Source organism: Papaver somniferum, unplaced genomic scaffold (genome assembly GCF_003573695.1).
Source record: "Papaver somniferum cultivar HN1 unplaced genomic scaffold, ASM357369v1 unplaced-scaffold_29, whole genome shotgun sequence".
Taxonomy (NCBI): domain Eukaryota; kingdom Viridiplantae; phylum Streptophyta; class Magnoliopsida; order Ranunculales; family Papaveraceae; genus Papaver; species Papaver somniferum.
The window spans coordinates 3,966,368-3,980,545 of record NW_020639929.1 but is presented as its reverse complement, the minus strand read 5'-3'; the positions used below and the strand labels follow the sequence as shown (position 1 = coordinate 3,980,545).

At 35.8% G+C, this 14,178-nt stretch overlaps 2 long non-coding RNA genes across 2 annotated transcripts; both read right to left on the bottom strand.

Moving 5' to 3' along the window:
- Window positions 1–377: 377 nt before the first annotated feature.
- LOC113341400 lies at window positions 378–2,502 on the bottom strand. Its single transcript, XR_003355919.1, has 3 exons — window positions 2,415–2,502; window positions 1,645–1,844; window positions 378–668 (listed from the first exon to the last, which is right to left on the bottom strand). It is a non-coding gene; the product is annotated as an uncharacterized LOC113341400 (long non-coding RNA).
- A 5,419-nt stretch (window positions 2,503–7,921) lies between these two features.
- Window positions 7,922–10,092, bottom strand: LOC113341454. Its single transcript, XR_003355931.1, has 2 exons — window positions 8,679–10,092; window positions 7,922–8,505 (listed from the first exon to the last, which is right to left on the bottom strand). It is a non-coding gene; the product is annotated as an uncharacterized LOC113341454 (long non-coding RNA).
- Between the last annotated feature and the right edge of the window lie 4,086 nt (window positions 10,093–14,178).

Here is a 14,178-nt window from a genome sequence, read left to right as displayed (position 1 = left end):
AGCTAGCTGCCTGCCTCACCTCCCATGCACATATTGGCAACAGTGTTGGACTACTACATATGCATCTGTTGGAATCTTGCAATAATTGAAGAAACGTCAGATGTATCAAACAATAAATATAAAGAACAGTATCAAACAACTCTACCACGAACAAATTGATGAGGGCAAAATCACAGGTTCAACAAGCTGTCCTTAACACATTAAGTGTATGATTATATAGTGGAGCTCCTCTTTAGTTTTCCACAATGTGGGACTAAAGGTTCCACTTCATTCACCCAAAAATGAGTGAGTATCCTTAGACCCTTAGGTCATTAGATCAAACCATACCAAGACCATAAAATCTTTTTAATTAAAACTCATTTTCTCCAACAGCATCCACCCTTGTGATTCCACTCTCATTGTTGTCTTGTTGAGTTGGCGCAATGAGGAAAATTTATCAGAGAACCTGGTTACCACTAGAGTCCTCACATTCTGGGCTCTCTTTTGACAGTCGAGGAGGACTCCTCTGCAGTCACATCCTTCGGAGCAGCTGAATCTGGATCTTCGTCAACACTCAGTGTCCCCATTGTTGTCCGTACCATTGCTCCAATCTGTTGAACACGCACATCACCAATGCGCTTTAAAAAGATGCACGTTTACACTGTTTCCTCGACTTCTCAAACTGTTTTCTGAATCATGAGAAAAGGAAAACCCCAATCAAAATCACAAAGATTGGTAGGAAAAAGAACTTTTCTGGTCTTCCAATTCAGAAAGCATATTCATAGCATCAGACAATTCTACCTAAAGTACTGAAACATAGAATAACAGGAAATAAGATAAGCACACAACTCTACCTCTTCTGACTTCTAGTGATCTCTCTTTCTTCTCAAGTGCTCTCAGGTCATGATAGCAAAAAGATACTGATACAAAGGTAAGGAAAACAAAAAAGCCTGGCCAATTTTAGACAGGGATATCCCTGTGCCGACGATGCTGGTACTGCTTTTCCAACTTAGTTCTATAAAGAATTTGGCTGCTGCTTTTCTTCATTATAAGACTGGATATATAGCCATTTTATTTTCCCACGAAGAATATACATAAACGTTACACTCGTGTACATGTTACCATTACATAGACACAAAACTAATGCACCTCCAGTGTGAAGAATATCTGATAAACCTAAGAATCCTTCTTTCATATAAGAAGAACCAAACATAGGCGACCATAAATGCATCTAGTGCAAACAACAGTCGAGCCAATTCGTAACTCACCGAAATTGGTAAACTCAACAGCAGCGAAAAAATATAGGCAGTTCGCCGTGAATATACACCCACTGATAGTGAATACAATCTGATTTGATTCAATTGTGTTTACTTAGTCACTGTTTACAGGTAATTTTGTCTAATCAAGTAGATTACTAGTGGTTTGGGTGGGAAGCATTTCCTATAATAATGAAGAAGTAACAAAACAAAGATACAGCAAGAAGAGAGTTGTGGACTGTAGTGTAGTTATCTATTTCCTTATTCAATGTTTGGCAAAACAAAACAAAATCCACCTAAACTTAAACTGCTGATCATATAAATTGAACTGAAATTGTGCTTACAAAATTAAATTTCATTGTAAAATTATTTATAGGGTTTCTGTCTAAATAAAAAGGGAACTAATTACCTAAGAGAGTGTATCAGTGTACGCAGGGCAACCAAGGCAAGACCAGCGATGGCAACTGTTATCCAAGGTAGCCAGCCATCCCACCACCACTACCGCCAACCGAAGATTCTGCCGCCACTGCTTCCTGAAACTACTGATAAATCTCTCCCTACGACCACCACCTGAATAGAATCACCCTTTATGAATGCCATCGACCACCACTGCAAATTTATTTACCAGACTTTAGCTAACTTAAAAAGTATAGGATTACAAACTAATTGCATCACAGCTGTAGCTTCTTTAGGACTTTGCTGGTTGGACTTCATCCGGATTACACTATTGTATAAACAAAGTACTAGGACTGAAAACAATGTCTTTAGATGATCCTATCCCACCAAAAGTTAACAGTTCATGGCCGCCCTAAGTTGTACAATCTAGTGAAATGGTTCAGAAATAACATCCACCACATGAAACAATCTAACAAGAACATGGGACAAAGTAACTGAAAGTCATCATCTCACATTTAGCATTTCTAGAAACATTTAGCAGTGCTCTATTAGGTCATCTAATGCTGAATGGAAACAACAAATTTCTTCAACCCAATCAAAACCCATTACTAAAACAACAACAAAAATTCCATAAAATGAAATTAATCCAATCAAAAAAAATGGAATTTATCCGATCAAGAGAGAGAGCCCTTTACTGGTTTTTAATTGAAACCCTAGAAATAAAATCCATTGGATACAGAAAATCAAAATGAGAGAAAGAAAGAGGAGAATAGTACGAAATACCTATGTTGATCATGAGTCGTCATCATCATCTTCAACAAATAAACTCTAGGCTTTTCCGTCTGAAGTGAACTCAGAGCAAAATCAAAGATGGATATGAAAATAACCGGAAATGATATTCAGCTCTCCACTTAGCTCTATTCACCACTCAATGCTAGGTGTCATAAGAGTAGTGGTTCAGGGATATTCAGCCAGGATCCACTATTAAATAAAAAGATTCACCATTTGAAAGATGTAGGATTTAGATGTTGTTGAACTGTGAGTAGAGTGGTGTTTTAGAACTGTGAATAGCACCATCGCTTAAAAACTCGATGGCCCATTGAGACGGCGACAAACAAACAGTTTAACATCTAACTCGATACGCGTCGGGGATCGACTCAGCCAGCAAACAAACAAGGTGTAGTTTTGTAATTGGTCGGCATTTGAAGCCGTTTTTGGCCCACGTTTAGCTTATTCTAGTCTCCTCCGCCACTAACACTACCCAACTGCAACTCCCCTAACTCACTCTCTCTCCCGGGGTCTGTTTGGCACATTGAAAACCAGAAAGATGCGGTATATTTTCTTTTTACTTTTTTTTATACTAAGAAAAAATTTCATTACCAATGAATAGTATCCTCCATAATTGCATTTGCAGCAAAAGCAGGTGGATATGAAGGCCAAACTCTTGATACTTTAAATTTCCTATCATGCCTGGAAAGTTTGTCTGCTGGCTTATTGCATTCTCTACTTATAAATTTGCAACAAAGTTTGTCCGCTGGCTTATTGCATTCTCTACTTATAAATTTGCAACATCATTTAGGGTTATTACGTAACTTATTTTCATATCTGGAATCGTAGATTGATTTTTCCCGGCTACTTGCTGGTGATGTTCATTAACTGCATTAGCCATCGTTTGTGCATCTAACTCAAAACACGCCTCTGGTATCCCAATCTCTTCTGCCCATTCCATAACTAACAACAGTCTTTCCCATTCAGCTTGCTCCGAGCTTACGTATTTCCCTTGTCCATAAGTACTTGCAAAATTACGGATTATTAGTCTTATGCCGCCAGTATGATGATCGTTATTAAGCTTTTTATATGATGCATCACATCAAAAAGAAAAGAAATGTGTTTCTGGTGGCATCCAACGAGTCGTATGTGTCGGATTTTCCCGAACTGACACAGCTGCAATATCTCTTTTCAGCTGCATTTTCTTCCTCTGTACTGTCATTTCGCAGCTGGATGCATTTTATGACACCAACTGGGTTTGGACGTATTTCTTGAAAAGTCGTCGCAACGTGCTTTTTATATCTCTCAGACCGTGTTTTCCATCTTCACAACCCAATCATCTACCAGATTGGTCATTGTATCAGTGAACCGGCTTTTTATCCATTATGATACATTGTGATCGTTTTGATGAATACGTTGGCTTGCTCCTGGTATTGTCAACCAAATATCACTTGAGAAAGTGCACTCCAACAGAATACGTCTTGTTGTTTCCACTCCTTGATTACACATATTACAATTTTCTCCTCCATAGTTCATGACTCTGCCTTTCACTAGATGGTACAATGTCACAAATACACTTCCACCAGAATTGTTTGACCTTAGGTAAAGTGTCTAAACATCATAATATTTTCCAAAATCTCCAGCTACCTTATCATTCTGATGAGCATTGTTATGTTTAATATTCATGAATTTCATATTACCTGACTTGACAGGAAACTTTCCCGTCCTTGTAAGAGTCTACACAAGTCTATATTCATTCGTTACGGGAATATGGATCTGAAGTATGTCCTCTGTATCATCTTGAGTAAATAGTAAAAAACCTTTTCCATTACGCTGAACTTTTTCCATCTCCTTCAATGTTGTCTCCGGGATTCTGAAGATACACATTTGATGCGAAACCATTGTGTTAAGAATATTTTTTACCATCACATATCGTCCAACTTGGTTCATGAACTTGCCATTACACCTTATCAGTCTAGTTTTCATGGTATCAACTAAACTTAAAAACGAAGATGTTTTTTTCCTATATAAAAATAAAGGTATACACAAATATATCTCTTCAAGAGACATTTTCTTCATTCTGAATCTTCTTAGTAATATTCTGCAATGACGTGAATGTATGTGTTTTGAGAAGAAAACTGCAGAATTTTGAAAGTTAATTTGTTGACCCGAGACTGCACTGAATTTATTGATGACTTCAAACAGATGGTTTGCATTATGAATATAGCCTTTGCAAACAACAAGCAATCGTCTGTAAACAATTAGTTTGTTACTTGTGGTGCATTTTTAGATATTTTGATACCTTGAATTTTCTTTTCTTGTTCAGCCTTAACTAGAGCTCTTATAAGCACTTCCATTGTGAGCAAGAATAAATACGGTGACAATGGGTCACCCTGACGAATTCCCCTTGATGGTTAGAATGATTTGCACAATGATCAATTTAGAAGTATTTGTATCTTTGTTGTACTAACACATTCATGAACCAAATGATGCCATTTGTTGCCAAATCCCAGCTTTTCCTTAACATTGTTTAGAAACTTCATTTTACACGATCAAAGGCTTTACTCATGTCCAGTTTTAAAGCCATGGAGCATTTTTTTAGTTTTTTCCCTCTTCATACAGTATATTGTTCATCGAAAATAACATTTGAATTGGAAACAAAAATCTAAGTCTTGGAAATATGTTTGCAATAGACAAAGATATCAAACATTATAATACGGAATAATTACACTCACTTAGATGAGAAGCCTGGATATTTTACCACCTCTCATCAAGAACAATCTTCAAAAAATCACTTAAGATCAATTCTCGGACATCTATCTTAAGGAATCACAAAGTCTGATACGAAGAGAACTTTGCAATTTATCTATCTTGCCTAAAAGAGATTACAAGATCCTCGATAACAGAAAAGAAAGATCAGTATAAACGAACAATCAAGGTAAACATAGTCATACCTGGCTTCACGAATCCCAAAAACGAAGTCTTTTAGTCGTAAACCTAATTATGTTTCTCAGAGGAAACCTAAGTTCATATAGGACGAATCTAGATATCATCTAGGACACAAAGTGTTAGGGATTGAATTTCCTGGTTGAAAGAGCATCTCTATTTATAGTTTTTCAAGGCTCAGGGTTACTTAAAATTCGATCTACGATAACTTGAGAATCAAGCAAACACTTTCTTTGTTTAAATGAAACTCTAGTTAAGGTTTCAATTAAAACATATTAGAATTAATCTTGAAAACACAATGAAAAAGTATACACAGTGGTTCGATTACGGAACTCTGTATAATGACCGTTCTGATTTGCCAAATATGCTTTTCGAACTATAAGCAAGTTGATGTTCACTTAAACACTCAAGAGTTTAATCATGATGTACACACATAAGTGTTTTAGTGATCAATGAAGCTTTAGAAGTGTTAAGGAAGTTATAGCAATATTAAACATATTTAGAAAAATAAGTGTTTGAGCATCTGCTAAATTCTACTTGGACCGTTGGTGAAACGGCTCGTGAACCGTAAGGCTAAAATTCACGAGTCAGGGAGATATGGTTTGTGAACGGAGTTTTCCAACCCTACCCGGCTCGAAAAATCAGATGTATACTGTTCGCAACTGGGTTTGCCAACCGTACTCGGTTTATGAACTCAGATGGACACAATTCGCCAGCTGGGTTTGCCAACCTTAAGCCTTTAATTCCAACACCAGAACTTCAGTTCACCACGGTTCATGAACCGTGTTTGTGAGTTGTTTCCAACTAAACTTGCGGTTTGCGAACTGGTTTGCTGACTTTCCGTTATTTATGAAATCAGATATCTATGGTTTGCAAACTTGTTTTCCAACCTACCCTGAGCAGAAATATCATAAGTTCTTGGATTTCTCTCTTATGATGCTTAAAACATTCCCAAATGATAAAATCACTTATATGGACGATATTCAATTGTTTCACAAATTAATTCTCGAACAATAAAATGTTTCAAACTAATATTGTTAAGGACATTTGGACATCTATGCTTGAATCATATTTCAAGACTTTTAACAAGACAAGCTTGACTCGAAACTTGTTGTTTTTAAATCTACTAGAAGTCATACGACATAGTATCAAAAAATAGAATGCTAGATCGTGAGTAAAATAAAATGGTTCAGTCTTCACATACCTGATAAAAGAAGTTCTCCAAATTTCTTCGTCGATCTTCAGTCTTCGAGGGTGATGTTTGATACTCAACTACCAAATTCTAACCTAGTTCGAGACTTGACTTAGTAGATTAGAAATCAAGAAATAGTTTTGATCATCTAACATTGACAACAAGTTTGAGATAGCAAAACTTATAGGTTTAACCGAGCGTTGCTCTAATAGTGGATGCATTTCCAAAAAAATATTTTGAGTATTGGAGAAAAATCCATCTTCCAAAAAGACGTCCAAAAAAAAGCTATAAAATTTAACGAAGACAAAGCAATTGGGTTATGCAATTTGTCATAAAGTAATTTTATACTAAAGATCCCATTACTAGTTAACAAACATCTCAATTTTTCATGTTTCAAATATCCATTACTAGTTAAGACGGAAACAGAAAATGTTGAGGGCGTCAGGAATATGCTGACGTCATTATAACCCTAACAGAATATGCTTCCACCTTGACAGAATATTCTGCCACATTACCTACTGATTGGGTCGTTTTGATGACGGTGCAGCTGGTACTGCTGATGTGGCGTGCCGATGTGGAGACAACATTGCTAACATGGCACTTGCTGGCGTGGCGACCATCATTGCTGACGTGGACTTTTTTAAGCACTTATTTGGGTTGTTGCACATGGGCTTGTACATAGAGTGTTTCTAAGGCCCAACTTTCCTATACTTGGCTAATATGAGAAGCATATTAGGCCCAAGAGATCCCATTTTGTGTGTGAAATATTAGGGTACAAACATCGCCCCCTCTTAATCCATAAATTGTTATGGGTTAAGAAGTTCGGGTTCCCTAAATCTGTTTGCTACTGAACTTTGCATTTTGGAGTGCTGCATAACTCGCCCCCGAGCGTGTTGTTAGAGTGTTATGCAGCTCTCCCCCAACTAATAGTATGTTTGTGCTGAGGTGTTGCACATCTCTTCCCCAAGTGACTGAGGTGATATGTAACTTGCTCCTACTTTGTAGTTTGTGTCATGCTGCTCAATATTTACGCAAGGGTGCACTTCCTTGCTGTATTTTGCTCGCGCATGGAATAAGAATGAGTTTTTCTGTTATCTTGAATTCGCGCAAGGGGACAAATCCCACTATTCAAGATGCGTGCAGATTTGAAATGTATACATTTCCCCATGTCTGGATAGGGAAAATGTTCGCTACATTTTTTGATGTCCATATGATGGGGACATGCTAAGAATAGGGTAAAAATGCTCGAGTTGTGCATTCACTCTATCTGCGAGGTGTTGGAGATGTTGCTGACAGTATACACGAATTGTACTGCTTTGTCATTTAGGACTGACTGCGGATTCAAACCATCCGCAGCAGTGAACAATTATGATAGAATGTGGAGTACCAAAATAATATTGAATTAAATATCTGAATAAGAATGACAATATAAGTACCTACTGCCCAACAACAGCTGCCTCGTTAAAACATTTGCGTGGAAAACCCAGTGGGATAAAACCATCAGAAAGGAAAAAGAGTGCAGCACAACAGGATTTGAACGAGACTACTCTTATGTGAATCTAGCTAATGATAAAATTTCTTCAAGTGGAACGAATTCCATGGCTTCCATGGTTTTGAATCTTGAGTACCATCGAGGTTCCTTAGGTAGTAGGAGCCCTGAGATGCGGGTATGTTTACTATATATGTATGGACCTTCCCAATTTGCTCCGAGTTTTCCGCAGTTTGGCTGAATTGTGGCTGCTCGAGTTTTCTTCAAGACATACTCCCCTGGCTTAAAAGCTCGTTCTTTGACCTTTCGGTCGTAACTCAGCTTGATTGCCTGCTGATATCAAACTAATTGCTGCAAGGATATTTCTCTTTGTTTTTCCAGCAGCTCTTTATCTAAAGCCAATGTGCTCTCATTGTTTCCAGATTCGACAGCACGGGTCTTGGTAGTCTTCAGGTGTACCTCAGTGGGTATGACTGCCTCTGTTCCAAAAGCCAGTGTGAATGGGGAGAATCCAGTGGATTAAACTAAGACTTCCTAATAACCAACTTCTATTTTCTTATTTCAATTAAACCATATTAAACACAGAGCATCAACTTTACACATTGCACATTCAATTTATCTAACTTCAAATTACAATACAAACTAAGCTTACCCGCAATTGCAGTAGCAAGCCTCCTTTGGAGCTATTATCTAGTCTCTACAATCATCATTGCACCCATTCAACCTGAAGTAACACATCACCATCTCCATTATACCAAAGTCAGATTGACTCTTGCAAACAGCTACAACAATCTTCTCACTCCCTGTACCACCAATATACAACTCAGTTGAAAACACACAATTTAGTCACCACTAAACCAGTCGAGTCTTTGCTTGATCTATAACTTCAACTGCAACCCTCATTGCATCACTGAGTACTCCAACCATCATCTACAATTCATATACCTCATACAGTTCTTTCACCTATAAACAACTACAATTCCAGATACAACTCATTTCACTTCATCTGCACCAATAACACCACCTTCTTTAGATAATACATCTTATGCCTTAGACACAAATCATAATCCCCTACAGCTGTTCAACCCTCACCTAATTCATATTTATCTCCCTCTAGACTTATCTCAACTCAACCACTCTTTCCATCTGTAACTCAATACTCTAACACCAACTCCCTTGTCATGTTCATTACATTGACTTCACAATCACAAACTTATTCATGTCCTGAATTCCATTTCCACCACATCCCAGACACAACACAAGAACCATCACCACTACAAAACTCTAAGTACTACATATCCATTCATTCTCAATATGATAAGTCTCATTCTACCCCTGGTTTAACAGCATCGCCACCAATGATTTATAATTCCACATCCACGGAAAACCCCTTCCTCAATTTTTACGTCACCCACTACAAAAAGAACTCAAAACTAAAATGAATAACTACAATAAATTTTCTAATAAGAAATCTTACCTCGATACAATAATACTCAGGCAATTGTGTTCAATCTCTTCTTCACCTCGATTCAATGCAGCAACTCATCACAGCTCATCAACAAATTCAATAATCTTCAACACCACCAGTGGTTCTATGAAAAACCCTGACAAATTCCCAATCCTCTATTTTTCTAATTCGAATTCAAGACCTAACCCTAACTTCCATATTAATCATACCCATCTCAAATCTTCTCCTTAAACTCTCAATTTCATCTTCAAACTCTTATTCTGAATTTCCCCTAACCCTAACTTCACTGATTCTTCCTCAAAACAGTTATACATCTTCAATTAAACAACAACCCTCTATCCTTCATTTATCAACAACCTAATTAGCCTATCCATTCCAACGAATCCAAATACACCGTTTACAAACCCTAACTGGATTTCCTCTGTTAATTCTCCGATCCCAAATTGTTCTCTTTCTTATTTCACAATAACATCGCCACCATCCTGATTGATACATCTTCATCAACTGACCGTGCTCAACAAATCGCTATGCATGACTCTCAAATTCTCCACAGAGAAGAATAGAGAAAGAAAGAAACAGAAGAAGAAGAAAGAGAAGAAATAAGATGAAGATCGAATAAGAAAAGAAAGGAAATCGAGTTTATCAACTCGACTAGGATAAGACTAAAGAGATTTGCTAAACCACACACTCAGCTAGATAAGGGTATCCCAGGTCGGCTAAGCTGTAAAATGACTAATTTGCCCTTCAAACAAAGCTGATGATATCTTCTCCCTCTGGTATCCGAATGACACATTCGAGCAGCCCATTTAGCATAACTTTTCGAGATCTATCTAACGATCCTATTTTCGTATCTAAATCGTTGTTAGGTTAATCTATTAATTAACGTTCGTGTTAAACTAATCGAATTGTTATCAGATAATAATTTCTTGACTAGTCTAATAGCGTTGACGAGCTTGAGGGTCCTTACAAAGTTATTCCTTGAGTAGTTTTTCTACTTGTATGATGAATCGCCATGAATTTCTTGAGCTCAACTACACTTTCTATCCTAGTCCGAGACTTAGCTATAATATACTATAAATCAAGACTTATAGTTTTGATCACTAACATTGACAAACATGCTTGAGATAGCAACGCATGCGAGTTCGACCGAGCAATGCTCTAACATGTGTTATTTCTTTTTCCGCATTATATTTTTTTATATAATCGAAATAATACAGGTTGTGTGTTTGAATCAATCAATTGGAAATCTGACCTTAGGTTGTTGATTGATCCTTGGATATTGGTCTTTGGTACCATCCAAGTTATTCCTTGTATTTGATTAGAACTTGCAGTTCTTGCTTGAGTAAATCAAATCAAGAATAGAGATATAAACTCTTTGATATACTTTTAATTGATTGAGTCTTGTTAATTCTCTTAAAAGTATATTCGAGTTTGTCCATACAGATTGTTAAGCGAAATATTGGGTGGTGTTGTTAGACCCCCGCTTTTTCAAAATTTATATTATGTTCATCTTAAGAGACACTAGTGATCCCATTTTATTCTCTTTAATTTTAAAGGAAAAGAATTATTCAGAAAGACCAAATGTGTTTCGTTGTGCATATACAAAGTTATTTATACTTTTTTTTTGTAGATCATATATATATATCGCAATCCTTCCTATAAAAGATTATGTTCAAGGTGTGGATTTTTGAGTTTCTGAAAGATGTTGAAACGATGACGTAAGTGGAGAATGGAAATCATTTCCAGTGAGAAAGATAGAAGAAAAATGTGATAATTTTCCAATATCTGAAGGAATTGACCCTTTTATCTTGATGAGACAATAAAGGTTTAGAAAACTTGAGATTACCTAATGATAGAGAAATTATTCCGATCGTATTCGTATCACGACGAGTTTATTAACAGTTCCACCGTTGGAATGATTACAAAGGACACCATCCCATTGGGTATAACGATTGGTGTCTTTATTCCAATATTTTAACAGTTCCTCTGAACCTTCATCAAAGATACTCTTCTTGAAATCAAGTAGAGCTGCTTTGTCAGTTTCATGACACACTTTTGTTGTTGCTGAGGAAAAAATTAAGAGAAGATTTGAACTGAATTTTGCTACGTTACTAGTGAACCCATTAGAGACATTGAACCCAGAACTATGTGAGTGCTTCTCTGATAGAATGGTCATAATTTATAAAAGAGAAAAAGATCAATTGTATTATGCCTTCTAGCTGGCAGAGTAGCTAGAAGTACCTAAAACTAGGTACATTAATATTGAAAAAAGTTTATAACTCTCTGTAAGAGGTGACAGAAGTTTTGAACATATGTACACATAACTTAGTTTCGGCTAGTTAACAATTGCAACAAAAAAAGGTGAATTTATTTAGAAAAATCACAAAGCTAACATATTAAAGGAAAAATATTTAACTTTATAGAATTATTTCACTTTCGGAATGTTGTTGTTGTTGCACATATATATTTTCTTTTCCAAGTAACCAAATTCTTATGAGATTGAGTTTGATAACGTCCAATGTCAAATGTGTCTTTCAACAAAATGTTTAGTAATTCAACTGAAAACTCTTATGATTTCAATACATCCTTGTAATGCTATGCTACACAACAATGTCAATAATTTAATCTCGTCGCCAAAGGAATTGGCGCGTCACAATAATCACAATAACATTAGAGATTCTGATAAACACATAAATACTAGGATCTTGGAATATTATAATAAATAATAATTAAACCAAGAACATGTAACAATAATAAATAAGAAAAATAACTCAAACTCACACAAGATATATAATGGTTCAACAATATATACAATACAATAGATACTCTCTATATTAATACTCTTGGGTATTCACAAAATTGCTAATATACGAAGCTTATTAATATAGAGAGGTACACATAAACAATATAAAATTCTAAGTTCGGTATGTGGTCAATATAAGTATAGTTGTACTAGATGATGTACAAACATTTTTATGTTCCATACACAAATACATGTACATATCTAGGAACTTTTCAGGCTACTAGAGAATTTTTGATATTTTCGACAACTATAAATTATACTGTAACGTACAATAAAAGATAAATCATCAATTTATTTTCTTTCCAAAACATCAAAATATTATACAATTTTAGGAAAATAACTTATATGAATGATAAAATTCGTATAACAAGGTTTATATTTTTTCAATATATTGTTGATTATTGATATATGGAGGTAATTCCTTAAGGTGGGACTGCAAAGGTTATTACTATTAGAACTTTCCCAAGTTGGGACCATAATTTTTTATTAATATGTAGAGGTTATTAATATATGGAGTATCAATATCTAGAGGTTCTACTGTATATATATATTTTCAACGTTCACTTTGATTCACACCAACTCAAATCCACTACAAAGAAACGAGTACAACGTCAAACACCTTCATGGGAATCCTATCAAGACCTTGGTTACATCCCAATAATTACCCGACAAGATCACCTTGTCTCTTGTTATTCACCGATTTTCACTCACCACGAAATGATCGAATTTTTGATAGTGGTAAATAAAGTTCGTTCTTGACTTGTGTAGATTTTGATTTTGAACTTAATATAAAATTAAAAGTAGTAAACTCAATCGAAAAAGATATATCATGTTATAAAGAGTATTGACGCTAATATTCCACTTTGAACCGCTTAAAGATTGGTGATTAGTGGAATATTAGCGTCAGTACTCTTTATAACATGATGATTAAATATTTTTCGTGTGATTGTAGTAATGAGGTTCAAACTCTCGGACTTGTGAAGGATAATTTTTTTAGAAAATAAAAATATATACAAAATTTTTGTCACAGGATCAAGAGACACTAGGACTCAGGATTCCACCATTAATCATTCACACAATTCATATATTTATTCGAAACAATTATAGCTCAAATCATAAGGACTCTCATTCTTTCCAAGGTAGATTTTTAGAATATTTATTGTATATCACTAGCATGACGCATCAAAAGCACTACTACCAAGCATACATCATCATACGATATCACAATCAATTAAGAAAAATCATAAATCGATCAATAAAAAGTGCAAGTAGTCAAAAAAGAATTAATATAATTATCATATGCGTAAAGAACGGCTTCCTCCATCATCCCAATGTTGGGGTTTAGCTACTCATAATAATCATGTTCTCAAAATACATACTTGATGCTCAAAATATGATTAAAAGAGTGAAAAATATAATACAGTGAAACTACGACCCTCTTTAAGCGTCCAGAGAAGAACGATAAAATACCACTGCTGTAATAACGATACCTCAGTGCTGTTGTTGAAGCTGTTGTTTTAAGACCCTCGAATGCTAGTCGTTGTCACTGTTGATAAACGACTGTCTTTGCAGGTGTGTTCTTCGTGTTCTTCGAGCTTTCATAATGGCGGCAGCAGCAGCAGCAGGTACAATTCCTGCAACTCCTCCTGCGCCTCTCTGCTGGACTCCCAATCGACCCCTCACTCTTGATCACCCTTCTCTTACATAAAACCAACTATTTATAGGCTTTAAATCCCCTTGAAACTCGATCAAACCCCTTGGAAATCTCCATTATTCTTTACGGGTTGTTTGAAGAATAATCTTCTTCTTGTTGCGTTACAGGCTGTTTCTAGTTATTCTCTCGTCTCAAATATATTCTAGGACTTTTACCCAACTGTTTTG